The sequence below is a fragment of the Festucalex cinctus genome, chromosome 7, assembly GCF_051991245.1.
Source record: "Festucalex cinctus isolate MCC-2025b chromosome 7, RoL_Fcin_1.0, whole genome shotgun sequence".
Classification (NCBI taxonomy): Eukaryota; Metazoa; Chordata; class Actinopteri; order Syngnathiformes; family Syngnathidae; genus Festucalex; species Festucalex cinctus.
Window position 1 is genome coordinate 23728920 of NC_135417.1, and position 17852 is coordinate 23746771.

Sequence of the window (17852 nt, forward strand, 5' to 3'; positions counted from 1 at the left end):
CCACTTGGATTTTGCCTGCTCGTTAACTTTTGTTGTTCTTTTTGGTGATTTTGATCTGTAAGGTAAAGGGGAATTAGCTCAAATGGTAGAGCGCTTGCTTAGCATGCAAGAGGTAGTGGGATCGATGCCCACATTCTCCATTTGGATTTTGCCTGATCGTTAACTTTTATTGTTGTTGTTTTTGGTGATTTTCTTATATGATTTGCAGGGGAAGTAGTTCAAATGGAAGAATTCTCGCTTAGCGTTCGTGGGATCGATGCCCACATTCTCCATTTGGATTTTGCCTGCTCGTTAACTTTTGTTGTTGTTGTTTTTGGTGATTATCTTCTTGGAGTTCCAGGGGACTTAGCTCAAATGGTAGAGCGCTTGCTTTGCATGCGAGCGGTAGTGGGATCGATGCCCACGTTCTCCAATTGGATTTTGCTTGCTCGTTAACTTTTGTTGTTCTTTTTGGTGATTTTGTTCTGTGAGCTGCAGGTGAATTAGCTTAAATGGTAGAGCGCTTGCATCGCATGTGAGAGGTAGTGGGATCGATCCCCACATTTTACATTTTGATTATGCCTGATCGTAACATTTGTTGTTGTTTTTGGTGATTTTCTTGTATGCTTTGCAGGGGAAGTCGTTCAAATGGTAGAATGCTCGCTTAGCGTTTGTGGGATCGATGCCCACATTCTCCATTTGGATTTTGACTGCTCGTTAACTTTTGTTGTTGTTGTTTTTGGTGATTATCTTCTTTGAGCTGCAGGGGAATTAACTCAAATGGTAGAGCGCTTGCTTTGCATGCGAGCGGTAGTGGGATCGATGCCCACATTCTCCATTTGGATTTTACCTGCTCGTAATGTTTGTTGTTGTTGTTTTTGGTGATTTACTTTTGTGAGTTAAAGGGGAATTAGCTCAAATGGTAGAGCGCTTGCTTCGCATGCGAGAGGTAGTGGGGTCGATCCCCACATTCTCCGTTTGGATTTTGCCTGATCGTAACGTTTGTTGTTGTTTTTGGTGATTTTCTTGTATGCTTTGCAGGGGAAGTAGCTCAAATGGGAGAATGCTCGCTGAGCGTTGGTGGGATCGATGCCCACATTCTCCATTTGGATTTTGCCTGCTCGTTAACTTTTGTTGTTGTTGTTTTTGGTGATTATCTTCTTTGAGCAGCAGGGGAATTAGCTTAAATGGTAGAGCGCTTGCATCGCATGCGAGAGGTAGTGGGATCGATCCCCACATTTTCCATTTGGATTATGCCTGATCGTAACGTTTGTTGTTGTTTTTGGTGATTTTCTTGTATGCTTTGCAGGGAAAGTAGTTCAAATGGGAGAATGCTCGCTGAGCGTTTGTGGGATCGATGCCCACATTCTCCATTTGGATTTTGCCTGCTCGTTAACTTTTGTTGTTGTTGTTTTTGGTGATTATCTTCTTTTGAGCTGCAAGGGATTTAACTCAAATGGTAGAGCGCTCGCTTTGCATGCGAGAGGTAGTGGGATCGATGCCCGCATTCTCCATTTGGATTTTACCTGCTCGTAATGTTTGTTGTTGTTGTTTTTGGTGATTTACTTGCGTGAGTTAAAGGGGAATTAGCTCAAACGGTAGAGCGCTTGCTTCGCATGCGAGAGGTAGTGGGATCGATGCCCACATTCTCCATTTGGATTTTGCCTGCTCGTTAACTTTTGTTGTTGTTGTTTTTGGTGGTTATCTTCTTTGAGCTGCAAGGGAATTAACTCAAATGGTAGAGCGCTCACTTTGCATGCGAGAGGTAGTGGGATCGATGCCCACATTCTCCATTTGGATTTTACCTGCTCGTAATGTTTGTTGTTGTTGTTTTTGGTGATTTACTTATGTGATTTGAAGGGGAATTAGCTCAAATGGTAAAGCGCTCGCTTTGTATGTGAGAGGTAGTGGGATCGATGCCCACATTCTCCAGTTGGATTATGCCTGCTCGTAATGTTTGTGGTTGTTGTTTTGGTGATTTTCTTGTCTGATTTGCAGGGGAAGTAGTTCAAAGGGTCGAATTCTCGTTTAGTGTTCATGGGATCGATGCCCACATTCTCCATTTGGATTTTGCCTGCTTGTTAACTTTTGTTGTTGTTGTTTTTGGTGATTATCTTCTTTGAGTTGGAGGGGAATTAGCTCAAATGGTAGAGTGCTTGCTTCGCATGCGAGAGGTAGAGGGATCGATGCCCACATTCTCCAAATGGATTTTGCCTGCTTGTTAACTTTTGTTGTTGTTGTTTTTGGTGATTATCTTCTTTGAGTTGGCGGGGAATTAGCTCAAATGGTAGAGCGCTTGCTTCGCATGCGAGAGGTAGAGGGATCGATGCCCACATTCTCCAAATGGATTTTGCCTCCCCGTTAACTTGTTGTTGTTTTTGGTGATTTTCTTCTATGAGTTGAAGGGGAATTAGCTCAAATGGTAGAGCGCTCGCTTTGCATGCGAGAGGTAGTGGGATCGATGCCCACATTCTCCATTTGGATTTTGCCTGCTCGTTAACTTTTATTGTTCTTTTTGTTGTTTTTGATCTGTAAGTTAAAGGGGAATTAGCTCAAATGGTAGAGCGCTTGCTTAGCGTGCGAGAGGTAGTGGGATCGATACCCATATTCTCCATTTGGATTTTGCCTGGTCGTTAACTTGTTGTTGTTGTTGTTTTTGGTTATTTTCTTCTGTGAATTGAAGGGGAATTCGCTCAAATGGTAGAGCGCTTGCATTGCATGCGAGAGGTAGTGGGATCGATGCCCACGTTCTCCATTTGAATTTTGCCTGATCGTAACGTTTGTTGTTGTTTTTGGTGATTTTCTTGTATGCTTTGCAGGGGAAGTCGCTCAAATGGTAGAATGCTCGCTGAGCGTTTTTGGGATCGATGCCCACATTCTCCATTTGGATTTTGCCTGCTCGTTAACTTTTGTTGTTGTTGTTTTTGGTGATTAACTTCTTTGACCTGCAGGGGAATTAGCTCAAATGGTAGAGCGCTCGCTTTGCATGCAAGAGGTAGTGATATCGATGCCCACATTACCCAGTTGGATTTTGCCTGCTCGTTAACTTGTTGCTGTTGTTGTTGTTGTTTTTGGTGATTTTCTACTGTGAGTTGAAGAGGACTTAGCTCAATTGGTAGAGCGCTCGCTTTGCATGAGAGAGGTAGTGGGATCGATGCCCACATTCTCCAAATGCATTTTGCCTGCTCGTTAACTTGTTGTTGTTGTTTTTGGTGATTTTCTTTTGTGAGTAAAAGGGGAATTAGCTCAAATGGTAGAGTGGTTGCTTCGCATGCGAGAGGTAGTGAGATCGATACCCACGTTCTCCATTTGAATTTTGCCTGATCGTAACGTTTGTTGTTGTTTTTGGTGATTTTCTTGTATGCTTTGCAGGGGAAGTCGCTCAAATGGTAGAATGCTCGCTGAGCGTTTTTGGGATCGATGCCCACATTCTCCAATTGAATTTTGCCTGCCCGTTAACTTGTTGTTGTTGTTTTTGGTGATTTTCTTCTATGAGTTGAAGGGGAATTAGCTCAAATGGTAGAGTGCTCGCTTTGCATGCGAGAGGTAGTGGAATCGATGCCCACATTCTCCAACTGCATTTTGCCTGCTCGTTAACTTTTATTGTTTTTTGTGATTATCTTCTGAATTGCAGGGGAATTAGCTCAAATGGTAGAGCGCTCGTTTAGCATGCGAGAGGTCGTCGGATTGATGCCCACAATCTACAATTGGATTTTGCCTGCTCGTTAACTTGTTGCTGTTGTTGTTGTTGTTTTTGGTGATTTTCTTATGTGAGTTGAAGGGGAATTAGCTCAAATGGTAGAGCGCTTGCTTTGCATGGGAGAGATAGTGGGATCGATGCCCACATTCTCCAATTGGATTTTGCCTGCCCGTTAACTTGTTGTTATTGTTTTTGGTGATTTTCTTCTATGAGTTGAAGGGGAATTAGCTCAAATGGTAGAGCGCTCGCTTTGCATGCGAGAGGTAGTGGGATCGATGCCCACATTCTCCATCTGCATTTTGCCTGCTCGTTAACTTTTATTGTTTTTTGTGATTATCTTCTGAGTTGCAGTGGAATTACCTCAAATGGTAGAGCGCTCGCTGAGCATGCGAGACGTAGTGGGGAAGATGCCCACAATCTACAATTGGATTTTGCCTGCTCGTTAACTTGTTGTTGTTGTTGTTTTTGGTGATTTTCTTCTATGAGTTGAAGGGGAATTAGCTCAAATGGTAGAGCGCTCACTTTGCATGCGAGAGGCAGTGGAATCGATGCCCACACTCTCCAATTGAGTTTTACCTGCTCGTAATGTTTGTTGTTGTTGTTTTTTGTGATTTTCTTGTGCGAGTTAAAGGGGAATTAGCTCAAATGGTAGAGCGCTTGCTTCGCATGCGAGAGGTAGTGGGATCGATGCCCACATTCTCCAATTGGATTTTACCTGCTCGTAATGTTTGTTGTTGTTGTTTTTGGTGATTTTCTTCTGTGAGTTAAAGGGGAATTAGCTTAAATGGTAGAGCGCTTGCTTTGCATGTGAGAGGTAGTGGGATCGATGCCCACATTCTCCATTTGTATTTTGCCTGCTCGTTAACTTTTGTTGTTGTTTTTGGTGATTTTCTTGTATGAATTTCAGGGGAAGTGGTTCAAATGGTAGAGCGCTCGCTTTAGCATGTGAGAGTTCGTAGGGTCGATGCCCACATTCTCCACTTGGATTTTGCCTGCTCGTTAACTTTTGTTGTTCTTTTTGGTGATTTTGATCTGTAAGGTAAAGGGGAATTAGCTCAAATGGTAGAGCGCTTGCTTAGCATGCAAGAGGTAGTGGGATCGATGCCCACATTCTCCATTTGGATTTTGCCTGGTCGTTAACTTTTATTGTTGTTGTTTTTGGTGATTTTCTTATATGATTTGCAGGGGAAGTAGTTCAAATGGAAGAATGCTCGCTTAGCGTTCGTGGGATCGATGCCCACATTCTCCATTTGGATTTTGCCTGCTCGTTAACTTTTGTTGTTGTTGTTTTTGGTGATTATCTTCTTGGAGTTCCAGGGGACTTAGCTTAAATGGTAGAGCGCTTGCATCGCATGCGAGAGGTAGTGGGATCTATACCCACATTCTCCATTTGGATTTTGCCTGGTCGTTAACTTTTATTGTTGTTGTTTTTGTTGATTTTCTTGTATGATTTGCAGGGGAAGTATTTCAAATGGTAGAATGCTTGCTTAGCATTCGTGGGATCGATGCCCACATTCTCCATTTGGATTTTGCCTGCTCGTTAACTTTTGTTGTTGTTGTTTTTGGTGATTATCTTCTTTGAATTGCAGGGGAATTAGCTCAAATGGTAGAGCGCTTGCTTTGCATGCGAGAGGTAGTGGGATCGATGCCCGCATTCTCCAATTGGGTTTTGCTTGCTCGTTAACTTTTGTTGTTTTTGATGATTTTCTTTCAGTAATTGAGGGGAATTAGCTCAAATGAAAGAGCGCTCGCTGAGCATGTGAGAGGTAGTGAGATTGATGCCCACATTCTCCATTTGGATTTTGCCTGCTCGTTAAATTTGTTGTTGTTGTTTTTGGTGATTTTCTTCTGTGAGTTGCAGGAGAATTAGCTTAAATGGTAGAGCGCTTGCATCGCATGCGAGAGGTAGTGGGATCGATCCCCACATTTTCCATTTTGATTATGCCTGATCGTAACATTTGTTGTTGTTTTTGGTGATTTTCTTGTATGCTTTGCAGGGGAAGTAGTTCAAATGGTAGAATGCTCGCTTTGCTTTTGTGGGATCGATGCCCACATTCTCCATTTGGATTTTGCCTGCTCGTTCACTTTTGTTGTTGTTGTTTTTGGTGATTATCTTCTTTGAGTTACAGGGGAATTAGCTCAAATGGTAGAGTGCTTGCTTCGCATGCAAGCGGTAATGGGATAGATCCCCACATTCGCCATTTGGATGTTGCCTGATCGTAACGTTTGTTGTTTTTGGTGATTTTCTTGTGTGCTTTGCAGGGGAAGTAGTTCAAATGGTAGAATGCTCGCTTAGCGGTCGTGGGATCGATGCCCACATTCTCCAATTGAATTTTGCCTGCCCGTTAACTTGTTGTTGTTGTTTTTGGTGATTTTCTTCTATGAGTTGAAGGGGAATTAGCTCAAATGGTAGAGTGCTCGCTTTGCATGCGAGAGGTAGTGGAATCGATGCCCACATTCTCCAACTGCATTTTGCCTGCTCGTTAACTTTTATTGTTTTTTGTGATTATCTTCTGAATTGCAGGGGAATTAGCTCAAATGGTAGAGCGCTCGTTTAGCATGCGAGAAGTCGTCGGATCGATGCCCACAATCTACAATTGGATTTTGCCTGCTCGTTAACTTGTTGCTGTTGTTGTTGTTGTTTTTGGTGATTTTCTTATGTGAGTTGAAGGGGAATTAGCTCAAATGGTAGAGCGCTTGCTTTGCATGCGAGAGATAGTGGGATCGATGCCCACATTCTCCAATTGGATTTTGCCTGCCCGTTAACTTGTTGTTATTGTTTTTGGTGATTTTCTTCTATGAGTTGAAGGGGAATTAGCTCAAATGGTAGAGCGCTCGCTTTGCATGCGAGAGGTAGTGGGATCGATGCCCACATTCTCCATCTGCATTTTGCCTGCTCGTTAACTTTTATTGTTTTTTGTGATTATCTTCTGAGTTGCAGTGGAATTACCTCAAATGGTAGAGCGCTCGCTGAGCATGCGAGACGTAGTGGGGAAGATGCCCACAATCTACAATTGGATTTTGCCTGCTCGTTAACTTGTTGTTGTTGTTGTTTTTGGTGATTTTCTTCTATGAGTTGAAGGGGAATTAGCTCAAATGGTAGAGCGCTCACTTTGCATGTGAGAGGCAGTGGAATCGATGCCCACACTCTCCAATTGAGTTTTACCTGCTCGTAATGTTTGTTGTTGTTGTTTTTTGTGATTTTCTTGTGCGAGTTAAAGGGGAATTAGCTCAAATGGTAGAGCGCTTGCTTCGCATGCGAGAGGTAGTGGGATCGATGCCCACATTCTCCAATTGGATTTTACCTGCTCGTAATGTTTGTTGTTGTTGTTTTTGGTGATTTTCTTCTGTGAGTTAAAGGGGAATTAGCTTAAATGGTAGAGCGCTTGCTTTGCATGTGAGAGGTAGTGGGATCGATGCCCACATTCTCCATTTGTATTTTGCCTGCTCGTTAACTTTTGTTGTTGTTTTTGGTGATTTTCTTGTATGAATTTCAGGGGAAGTGGTTCAAATGGTAGAGCGCTCGCTTTAGCATGTGAGAGTTCGTAGGGTCGATGCCCACATTCTCCACTTGGATTTTGCCTGCTCGTTAACTTTTGTTGTTCTTTTTGGTGATTTTGATCTGTAAGGTAAAGGGGAATTAGCTCAAATGGTAGAGCGCTTGCTTAGCATGCAAGAGGTAGTGGGATCGATGCCCACATTCTCCATTTGGATTTTGCCTGGTCGTTAACTTTTATTGTTGTTGTTTTTGGTGATTTTCTTATATGATTTGCAGGGGAAGTAGTTCAAATGGAAGAATGCTCGCTTAGCGTTCGTGGGATCGATGCCCACATTCTCCACTTGGATTTTGCCTGCTCGTTAACTTTTGTTGTTCTTTTTGGTGATTTTGATCTGTAAGGTAAAGGGGAATTAGCTCAAATGGTAGAGCGCTTGCTTAGCATGCAAGAGGTAGTGGGATCGATGCCCACATTCTCCATTTGGATTTTGCCTGGTCGTTAACTTTTATTGTTGTTGTTTTTGGTGATTTTCTTATATGATTTGCAGGGGAAGTAGTTCAAATGGAAGAATGCTCGCTTAGCGTTCGTGGGATCGATGCCCACATTCTCCATTTGGATTTTGCCTGCTCGTTAACTTTTGTTGTTGTTGTTTTTGGTGATTATCTTCTTGGAGTTCCAGGGGACTTAGCTCAAATGGTAGAGCGCTTGCTTTGCATGCGAGCGGTAGTGGGATCGATGCCCACGTTCTCCAATTGGATTTTGCTTGCTCGTTAACTTTTGTTGTTCTTTTTGGTGATTTTGTTCTGTGAGCTGCAGGTGAATTAGCTTAAATGGTAGAGCGCTTGCATCGCATGTGAGAGGTAGTGGGATCGATCCCCACATTTTACATTTTGATTATGCCTGATCGTAACATTTGTTGTTGTTTTTGGTGATTTTCTTGTATGCTTTGCAGGGGAAGTCGTTCAAATGGTAGAATGCTCGCTTAGCGTTTGTGGGATCGATGCCCACATTCTCCATTTGGATTTTGACTGCTCGTTAACTTTTGTTGTTGTTGTTTTTGGTGATTATCTTCTTTGAGCTGCAGGGGAATTAACTCAAATGGTAGAGCGCTTGCTTTGCATGCGAGCGGTAGTGGGATCGATGCCCACATTCTCCATTTGGATTTTACCTGCTCGTAATGTTTGTTGTTGTTGTTTTTGGTGATTTACTTTTGTGAGTTAAAGGGGAATTAGCTCAAATGGTAGAGCGCTTGCTTCGCATGCGAGAGGTAGTGGGGTCGATCCCCACATTCTCCGTTTGGATTTTGCCTGATCGTAACGTTTGTTGTTGTTTTTGGTGATTTTCTTGTATGCTTTGCAGGGGAAGTAGCTCAAATGGGAGAATGCTCGCTGAGCGTTGGTGGGATCGATGCCCACATTCTCCATTTGGATTTTGCCTGCTCGTTAACTTTTGTTGTTGTTGTTTTTGGTGATTATCTTCTTTGAGCAGCAGGGGAATTAGCTTAAATGGTAGAGCGCTTGCATCGCATGCGAGAGGTAGTGGGATCGATCCCCACATTTTCCATTTGGATTATGCCTGATCGTAACGTTTGTTGTTGTTTTTGGTGATTTTCTTGGATGCTTTGCAGGGAAAGTAGTTCAAATGGGAGAATGCTCGCTGAGCGTTTGTGGGATCGATGCCCACATTCTCCATTTGGATTTTGCCTGCTCGTTAACTTTTGTTGTTGTTGTTTTTGGTGATTATCTTCTTTTGAGCTGCAAGGGAATTAACTCAAATGGTAGAGCGCTCGCTTTGCATGCGAGAGGTAGTGGGATCGATGCCCGCATTCTCCATTTGGATTTTACCTGCTCGTAATGTTTGTTGTTGTTGTTTTTGGTGATTTACTTGCGTGAGTTAAAGGGGAATTAGCTCAAACGGTAGAGCGCTTGCTTCGCATGCGAGAGGTAGTGGGATCGATGCCCACATTCTCCATTTGGATTTTGCCTGCTCGTTAACTTTTGTTGTTGTTGTTTTTGGTGGTTATCTTCTTTGAGCTGCAAGGGAATTAACTCAAATGGTAGAGCGCTCACTTTGCATGCGAGAGGTAGTGGGATCGATGCCCACATTCTCCATTTGGATTTTACCTGCTCGTAATGTTTGTTGTTGTTGTTTTTGGTGATTTACTTATGTGATTTGAAGGGGAATTAGCTCAAATGGTAAAGCGCTCGCTTTGTATGTGAGAGGTAGTGGGATCGATGCCCACATTCTCCAGTTGGATTATGCCTGCTCGTAATGTTTGTGGTTGTTGTTTTGGTGATTTTCTTGTCTGATTTGCAGGGGAAGTAGTTCAAAGGGTCGAATTCTCGTTTAGTGTTCATGGGATCGATGCCCACATTCTCCATTTGGATTTTGCCTGCTTGTTAACTTTTGTTGTTGTTGTTTTTGGTGATTATCTTCTTTGAGTTGGAGGGGAATTAGCTCAAATGGTAGAGTGCTTGCTTCGCATGCGAGAGGTAGAGGGATCGATGCCCACATTCTCCAAATGGATTTTGCCTGCTTGTTAACTTTTGTTGTTGTTGTTTTTGGTGATTATCTTCTTTGAGTTGGCGGGGAATTAGCTCAAATGGTAGAGCGCTTGCTTCGCATGCGAGAGGTAGAGGGATCGATGCCCACATTCTCCAAATGGATTTTGCCTCCCCGTTAACTTGTTGTTGTTTTTGGTGATTTTCTTCTTTGAGTTGAAGGGGAATTAGCTCAAATGGTAGAGCGCTCGCTTTGCATGCGAGAGGTAGTGGGATCGATGCCCACATTCTCCATTTGGATTTTGCCTGCTCGTTAACTTTTATTGTTCTTTTTGTTGTTTTTGATCTGTAAGTTAAAGGGGAATTAGCTCAAATGGTAGAGCGCTTGCTTAGCGTGCGAGAGGTAGTGGGATCGATACCCATATTCTCCATTTGGATTTTGCCTGGTCGTTAACTTGTTGTTGTTGTTGTTTTTGGTTATTTTCTTCTGTGAATTGAAGGGGAATTCGCTCAAATGGTAGAGCGCTTGCATTGCATGCGAGAGGTAGTGGGATCGATGCCCACGTTCTCCATTTGAATTTTGCCTGATCGTAACGTTTGTTGTTGTTTTTGGTGATTTTCTTGTATGCTTTGCAGGGGAAGTCGCTCAAATGGTAGAATGCTCGCTGAGCGTTTTTGGGATCGATGCCCACATTCTCCATTTGGATTTTGCCTGCTCGTTAACTTTTGTTGTTGTTGTTTTTGGTGATTAACTTCTTTGACCTGCAGGGGAATTAGCTCAAATGGTAGAGCGCTCGCTTTGCATGCAAGAGGTAGTGATATCGATGCCCACATTACCCAGTTGGATTTTGCCTGCTCGTTAACTTGTTGCTGTTGTTGTTGTTGTTTTTGGTGATTTTCTACTGTGAGTTGAAGAGGACTTAGCTCAATTGGTAGAGCGCTCGCTTTGCATGCGAGAGGTAGTGGGATCGATGCCCACATTCTCCAAATGCATTTTGCCTGCTCGTTAACTTGTTGTTGTTGTTTTTGGTGATTTTCTTTTGTGAGTAAAAGGGGAATTAGCTCAAATGGTAGAGTGGTTGCTTCGCATGCGAGAGGTAGTGAGATCGATACCCACGTTCTCCATTTGAATTTTGCCTGATCGTAACGTTTGTTGTTGTTTTTGGTGATTTTCTTGTATGCTTTGCAGGGGAAGTCGCTCAAATGGTAGAATGCTCGCTGAGCGTTTTTGGGATCGATGCCCACATTCTCCAATTGAATTTTGCCTGCCCGTTAACTTGTTGTTGTTGTTTTTGGTGATTTTCTTCTATGAGTTGAAGGGGAATTAGCTCAAATGGTAGAGTGCTCGCTTTGCATGCGAGAGGTAGTGGAATCGATGCCCACATTCTCCAACTGCATTTTGCCTGCTCGTTAACTTTTATTGTTTTTTGTGATTATCTTCTGAATTGCAGGGGAATTAGCTCAAATGGTAGAGCGCTCGTTTAGCATGCGAGAGGTCGTCGGATTGATGCCCACAATCTACAATTGGATTTTGCCTGCTCGTTAACTTGTTGCTGTTGTTGTTGTTGTTTTTGGTGATTTTCTTATGTGAGTTGAAGGGGAATTAGCTCAAATGGTAGAGCGCTTGCTTTGCATGGGAGAGATAGTGGGATCGATGCCCACATTCTCCAATTGGATTTTGCCTGCCCGTTAACTTGTTGTTATTGTTTTTGGTGATTTTCTTCTATGAGTTGAAGGGGAATTAGCTCAAATGGTAGAGCGCTCGCTTTGCATGCGAGAGGTAGTGGGATCGATGCCCACATTCTCCATCTGCATTTTGCCTGCTCGTTAACTTTTATTGTTTTTTGTGATTATCTTCTGAGTTGCAGTGGAATTACCTCAAATGGTAGAGCGCTCGCTGAGCATGCGAGACGTAGTGGGGAAGATGCCCACAATCTACAATTGGATTTTGCCTGCTCGTTAACTTGTTGTTGTTGTTGTTTTTGGTGATTTTCTTCTATGAGTTGAAGGGGAATTAGCTCAAATGGTAGAGCGCTCACTTTGCATGCGAGAGGCAGTGGAATCGATGCCCACACTCTCCAATTGAGTTTTACCTGCTCGTAATGTTTGTTGTTGTTGTTTTTTGTGATTTTCTTGTGCGAGTTAAAGGGGAATTAGCTCAAATGGTAGAGCGCTTGCTTCGCATGCGAGAGGTAGTGGGATCGATGCCCACATTCTCCAATTGGATTTTACCTGCTCGTAATGTTTGTTGTTGTTGTTTTTGGTGATTTTCTTCTGTGAGTTAAAGGGGAATTAGCTTAAATGGTAGAGCGCTTGCTTTGCATGTGAGAGGTAGTGGGATCGATGCCCACATTCTCCATTTGTATTTTGCCTGCTCGTTAACTTTTGTTGTTGTTTTTGGTGATTTTCTTGTATGAATTTCAGGGGAAGTGGTTCAAATGGTAGAGCGCTCGCTTTAGCATGTGAGAGTTCGTAGGGTCGATGCCCACATTCTCCACTTGGATTTTGCCTGCTCGTTAACTTTTGTTGTTCTTTTTGGTGATTTTGATCTGTAAGGTAAAGGGGAATTAGCTCAAATGGTAGAGCGCTTGCTTAGCATGCAAGAGGTAGTGGGATCGATGCCCACATTCTCCATTTGGATTTTGCCTGGTCGTTAACTTTTATTGTTGTTGTTTTTGGTGATTTTCTTATATGATTTGCAGGGGAAGTAGTTCAAATGGAAGAATGCTCGCTTAGCGTTCGTGGGATCGATGCCCACATTCTCCACTTGGATTTTGCCTGCTCGTTAACTTTTGTTGTTCTTTTTGGTGATTTTGATCTGTAAGGTAAAGGGGAATTAGCTCAAATGGTAGAGCGCTTGCTTAGCATGCAAGAGGTAGTGGGATCGATGCCCACATTCTCCATTTGGATTTTGCCTGGTCGTTAACTTTTATTGTTGTTGTTTTTGGTGATTTTCTTATATGATTTGCAGGGGAAGTAGTTCAAATGGAAGAATGCTCGCTTAGCGTTCGTGGGATCGATGCCCACATTCTCCATTTGGATTTTGCCTGCTCGTTAACTTTTGTTGTTGTTGTTTTTGGTGATTATCTTCTTGGAGTTCCAGGGGACTTAGCTCAAATGGTAGAGAGCTTGCTTTGCATGCGAGCGGTAGTGGGATCGATGCCCACGTTCTCCAATTGGATTTTGCTTGCTCGTTAACTTTTGTTGTTCTTTTTGGTGATTTTGTTCTGTGAGCTGCAGGTGAATTAGCTTAAATGGTAGAGCGCTTGCATCGCATGTGAGAGGTAGTGGGATCGATCCCCACATTTTACATTTTGATTATGCCTGATCGTAACATTTGTTGTTGTTTTTGGTGATTTTCTTGTATGCTTTGCAGGGGAAGTCGTTCAAATGGTAGAATGCTCGCTTAGCGTTTGTGGGATCGATGCCCACATTCTCCATTTGGATTTTGACTGCTCGTTAACTTTTGTTGTTGTTGTTTTTGGTGATTATCTTCTTTGAGCTGCAGGGGAATTAACTCAAATGGTAGAGCGCTTGCTTTGCATGCGAGCGGTAGTGGGATCGATGCCCACATTCTCCATTTGGATTTTACCTGCTCGTAATGTTTGTTGTTGTTGTTTTTGGTGATTTACTTTTGTGAGTTAAAGGGGAATTAGCTCAAATGGTAGAGCGCTTGCTTCGCATGCGAGAGGTAGTGGGGTCGATCCCCACATTCTCCGTTTGGATTTTGCCTGATCGTAACGTTTGTTGTTGTTTTTGGTGATTTTCTTGTATGCTTTGCAGGGGAAGTAGCTCAAATGGGAGAATGCTCGCTGAGCGTTGGTGGGATCGATGCCCACATTCTCCATTTGGATTTTGCCTGCTCGTTAACTTTTGTTGTTGTTGTTTTTGGTGATTATCTTCTTTGAGCAGCAGGGGAATTAGCTTAAATGGTAGAGCGCTTGCATCGCATGCGAGAGGTAGTGGGATCGATCCCCACATTTTCCATTTGGATTATGCCTGATCGTAACGTTTGTTGTTGTTTTTGGTGATTTTCTTGGATGCTTTGCAGGGAAAGTAGTTCAAATGGGAGAATGCTCGCTGAGCGTTTGTGGGATCGATGCCCACATTCTCCATTTGGATTTTGCCTGCTCGTTAACTTTTGTTGTTGTTGTTTTTGGTGATTATCTTCTTTTGAGCTGCAAGGGAATTAACTCAAATGGTAGAGCGCTCGCTTTGCATGCGAGAGGTAGTGGGATCGATGCCCGCATTCTCCATTTGGATTTTACCTGCTCGTAATGTTTGTTGTTGTTGTTTTTGGTGATTTACTTGCGTGAGTTAAAGGGGAATTAGCTCAAACGGTAGAGCGCTTGCTTCGCATGCGAGAGGTAGTGGGATCGATGCCCACATTCTCCATTTGGATTTTGCCTGCTCGTTAACTTTTGTTGTTGTTGTTTTTGGTGGTTATCTTCTTTGAGCTGCAAGGGAATTAACTCAAATGGTAGAGCGCTCACTTTGCATGCGAGAGGTAGTGGGATCGATGCCCACATTCTCCATTTGGATTTTACCTGCTCGTAATGTTTGTTGTTGTTGTTTTTGGTGATTTACTTATGTGATTTGAAGGGGAATTAGCTCAAATGGTAAAGCGCTCGCTTTGTATGTGAGAGGTAGTGGGATCGATGCCCACATTCTCCAGTTGGATTATGCCTGCTCGTAATGTTTGTGGTTGTTGTTTTGGTGATTTTCTTGTCTGATTTGCAGGGGAAGTAGTTCAAAGGGTCGAATTCTCGTTTAGTGTTCATGGGATCGATGCCCACATTCTCCATTTGGATTTTGCCTGCTTGTTAACTTTTGTTGTTGTTGTTTTTGGTGATTATCTTCTTTGAGTTGGAGGGGAATTAGCTCAAATGGTAGAGTGCTTGCTTCGCATGCGAGAGGTAGAGGGATCGATGCCCACATTCTCCAAATGGATTTTGCCTGCTTGTTAACTTTTGTTGTTGTTGTTTTTGGTGATTATCTTCTTTGAGTTGGCGGGGAATTAGCTCAAATGGTAGAGCGCTTGCTTTGCATGCGAGCGGTAGTGGGATCGATGCCCACGTTCTCCTATTGGATTTTGCTTGCTCGTTAACTTTTGTTGTTCTTTTTGGTGATTTTGTTCTGTGAGCTGCAGGTGAATTAGCTTAAATGGTAGAGCGCTTGCATCGCATGTGAGAGGTAGTGGGATCGATCCCCACATTTTACATTTTGATTATGCCTGATCGTAACATTTGTTGTTGTTTTTGGTGATTTTCTTGTATGCTTTGCAGGGGAAGTCGTTCAAATGGTAGAATGCTCGCTTAGCGTTTGTGGGATCGATGCCCACATTCTCCATTTGGATTTTGCCTGCTCGTTAACTTTTGTTGTTGTTGTTTTTGGTGGTTATCTTCTTTGAGCTGCAAGGGAATTAACTCAAATGGTAGAGCGCTCACTTTGCATGCGAGAGGTAGTGGGATCGATGCCCACATTCTCCATTTGGATTTTACCTGCTCGTAATGTTTGTTGTTGTTGTTTTTGGTGATTTACTTATGTGATTTGAAGGGGAATTAGCTCAAATGGTAAAGCGCTCGCTTTGTATGTGAGAGGTAGTGGGATCGATGCCCACATTCTCCAGTTGGATTATGCCTGCTCGTAATGTTTGTGGTTGTTGTTTTGGTGATTTTCTTGTCTGATTTGCAGGGGAAGTAGTTCAAAGGGTCGAATTCTCGTTTAGTGTTCATGGGATCGATGCCCACATTCTCCATTTGGATTTTGCCTGCTTGTTCACTTTTGTTGTTGTTGTTTTTGGTGATTATCTTCTTTGAGTTGGAGGGGAATTAGCTCAAATGGTAGAGTGCTTGCTTCGCATGCGAGAGGTAGAGGGATCGATGCCCACATTCTCCAAATGGATTTTGCCTGCTTGTTAACTTTTGTTGTTGTTGTTTTTGGTGATTATCTTCTTTGAGTTGGCGGGGAATTAGCTCAAATGGTAGAGCGCTTGCTTCGCATGCGAGAGGTAGAGGGATCGATGCCCACATTCTCCAAATGGATTTTGCCTCCCCGTTAACTTGTTGTTGTTTTTGGTGATTTTCTTCTATGAGTTGAAGGGGAATTAGCTCAAATGGTAGAGCGCTCGCTTTGCATGCGAGAGGTAGTGGGATCGATGCCCACATTCTCCATTTGGATTTTGCCTGCTCGTTAACTTTTATTGTTCTTTTTGTTGTTTTTGATCTGTAAGTTAAAGGGGAATTAGCTCAAATGGTAGAGCGCTTGCTTAGCGTGCAAGAGGTAGTGGGATCGATACCCATATTCTCCATTTGGATTTTGCCTGGTCGTTAACTTGTTGTTGTTGTTGTTTTTGGTTATTTTCTTCTGTGAATTGAAGGGGAATTCGCTCAAATGGTAGAGCGCTTGCATTGCATGCGAGAGGTAGTGGGATCGATGCCCACGTTCTCCATTTGGATTTTACCTGCTCGTAATGTTTGTTGTTGTTGTTTTTGGTGATTTACTTGCGTGAGTTAAAGGGGAATTAGCTCAAACGGTAGAGCGCTTGCTTCGCATGCGAGAGGTAGTGGGATCGATGCCCACATTCTCCATTTGGATTTTGCCTGCTCGTTAACTTGTTGCTGTTGTTGTTGTTGTTTTTGGTGATTTTCTTCTGTGAGTTGAAGAGGACTTAGCTCAATTGGTAGAGCGCTCGCTTTGCATGCGAGAGGTAGTGGGATCGATGCCCACATTCTCCAACTGCATTTTGCCTGCTCGTTAACTTTTATTGTTTTTTGTGATTGTCTTCTGAGTTGCAGGGGAATTAGCTCAAATGGTAGAGTGCTCGTTTAGCATGCGAGAGGTAGAAGGATCGATGCCCACAATCTACAATTGGATTTTGCCTGCTCGTTAACTTGTTGCTGTTGTTGTTGTTGTTTTTGGTGATTTTCGTATGTGAGTTGAAGGGGAATTAGCTCAAATGGTAGAGTGCTTGCTTTGCATGCGAGAGATAGTGGGATCGATGCCCACATTCTCCAATTGGATTTTGCCTGCTCGTTAACTTGTTGTTGTTGTTGCTTTTGGTGATTTTCTTCTATGAGTTGAAGGGGAATTAGCTCAAATGGTAGAGCGCTCACTTTGCATGCGAGAGGCAGTGGAATCGATGCCCACATTCTCCAATTGAGTTTTACCTGCTCGTAATGTTTGTTGTTGTTGTTTTTTGTGATTTTCTTGTGTGAGTTAAAGGGGAATTAGCTCAAATGGTAGAGCGCTTGCTTCGCATGCGAGAGGTCGTGGGGTCGATCCCCACATTCTCCATTTGGATTTTACCTGCTCGTAATGTTTGTTGTTGTTGTTTTTGGTGATTATCTTCTTTGAGCTGCAGGGGAATTAACTCAAATGGTAGAGCGCTTGCTTTGCATGCGAGCGGTAGTGGGATCGATGCCCACATTCTCCATTTGGATTTTACCTGCTCGTAATGTTTGTTGTTGTTGTTTTTGGTGATTTACTTTTGTGAGTTAAAGGGGAATTAGCTCAAATGGTAGAGCGCTTGCTTCGCATGCGAGAGGTAGTGGGGTCGATCCCCACATTCTCCGTTTGGATTTTGCCTGATCGTAACGTTTGTTGTTGTTTTTGGTGATTTTCTTGTATGCTTTGCAGGGGAAGTAGCTCAAATGGGAGAATGCTCGCTGAGCGTTGGTGGGATCGATGCCCACATTCTCCATTTGGATTTTGCCTGCTCGTTAACTTTTGTTGTTGTTGTTTTTGGTGATTATCTTCTTTGAGCAGCAGGGGAATTAGCTTAAATGGTAGAGCGCTTGCATCGCATGCGAGAGGTAGTGGGATCGATCCCCACATTTTCCATTTGGATTATGCCTGATCGTAACGTTTGTTGTTGTTTTTGGTGATTTTCTTGTATGCTTTGCAGGGAAAGTAGTTCAAATGGGAGAATGCTCGCTGAGCGTTTGTGGGATCGATGCCCACATTCTCCATTTGGATTTTGCCTGCGCGTTAACTTTTGTTGTTGTTGTTTTTGGTGATTATCTTCTTTTGAGCTGCAAGGGAATGAACTCAAATGGTAGAGCGCTCGCTTTGCATGCGAGAGGTAGTGGGATCGATGCCCGCATTCTCCATTTGGATTTTACCTGCTCGTAATGTTTGTTGTTGTTGTTTTTGGTGATTTACTTGCGTGAGTTA

The 17852-nt window shown here is 43.0% G+C and overlaps 14 non-coding genes across 14 annotated transcripts; all 14 read left to right on the forward strand.

Moving 5' to 3' along the window:
• Positions 1–67: 67 nt before the first annotated feature.
• trnaa-agc (transfer RNA alanine (anticodon AGC)) lies at positions 68–140 on the forward strand. The gene has a single exon. It is a non-coding gene; the product is annotated as a tRNA-Ala (tRNA).
• Positions 141–2383: 2243 nt separating this feature from the next.
• Positions 2384–2456, forward strand: trnaa-ugc (transfer RNA alanine (anticodon UGC)). The gene has a single exon. It is a non-coding gene; the product is annotated as a tRNA-Ala (tRNA).
• A 1441-nt stretch (positions 2457–3897) lies between these two features.
• Positions 3898–3970, forward strand: trnaa-ugc (transfer RNA alanine (anticodon UGC)). Its single transcript has one exon. It is a non-coding gene; the product is annotated as a tRNA-Ala (tRNA).
• A 753-nt stretch (positions 3971–4723) lies between these two features.
• Positions 4724–4796, forward strand: trnaa-agc (transfer RNA alanine (anticodon AGC)). The gene has a single exon. It is a non-coding gene; the product is annotated as a tRNA-Ala (tRNA).
• Positions 4797–6487: 1691 nt separating this feature from the next.
• trnaa-ugc (transfer RNA alanine (anticodon UGC)) lies at positions 6488–6560 on the forward strand. The gene has a single exon. It is a non-coding gene; the product is annotated as a tRNA-Ala (tRNA).
• A 753-nt stretch (positions 6561–7313) lies between these two features.
• Positions 7314–7386, forward strand: trnaa-agc (transfer RNA alanine (anticodon AGC)). Its single transcript has one exon. It is a non-coding gene; the product is annotated as a tRNA-Ala (tRNA).
• A 196-nt stretch (positions 7387–7582) lies between these two features.
• trnaa-agc (transfer RNA alanine (anticodon AGC)) lies at positions 7583–7655 on the forward strand. The gene has a single exon. It is a non-coding gene; the product is annotated as a tRNA-Ala (tRNA).
• A 2243-nt stretch (positions 7656–9898) lies between these two features.
• trnaa-ugc (transfer RNA alanine (anticodon UGC)) lies at positions 9899–9971 on the forward strand. Its single transcript has one exon. It is a non-coding gene; the product is annotated as a tRNA-Ala (tRNA).
• Positions 9972–11412: 1441 nt separating this feature from the next.
• trnaa-ugc (transfer RNA alanine (anticodon UGC)) lies at positions 11413–11485 on the forward strand. Its single transcript has one exon. It is a non-coding gene; the product is annotated as a tRNA-Ala (tRNA).
• A 753-nt stretch (positions 11486–12238) lies between these two features.
• On the forward strand, positions 12239–12311 carry trnaa-agc (transfer RNA alanine (anticodon AGC)). The gene has a single exon. It is a non-coding gene; the product is annotated as a tRNA-Ala (tRNA).
• Positions 12312–12507: 196 nt separating this feature from the next.
• On the forward strand, positions 12508–12580 carry trnaa-agc (transfer RNA alanine (anticodon AGC)). The gene has a single exon. It is a non-coding gene; the product is annotated as a tRNA-Ala (tRNA).
• A 3197-nt stretch (positions 12581–15777) lies between these two features.
• On the forward strand, positions 15778–15850 carry trnaa-ugc (transfer RNA alanine (anticodon UGC)). Its single transcript has one exon. It is a non-coding gene; the product is annotated as a tRNA-Ala (tRNA).
• A 64-nt stretch (positions 15851–15914) lies between these two features.
• trnaa-agc (transfer RNA alanine (anticodon AGC)) lies at positions 15915–15987 on the forward strand. Its single transcript has one exon. It is a non-coding gene; the product is annotated as a tRNA-Ala (tRNA).
• Positions 15988–16900: 913 nt separating this feature from the next.
• Positions 16901–16973, forward strand: trnaa-cgc (transfer RNA alanine (anticodon CGC)). Its single transcript has one exon. It is a non-coding gene; the product is annotated as a tRNA-Ala (tRNA).
• Positions 16974–17852: the final 879 nt, after the last annotated feature.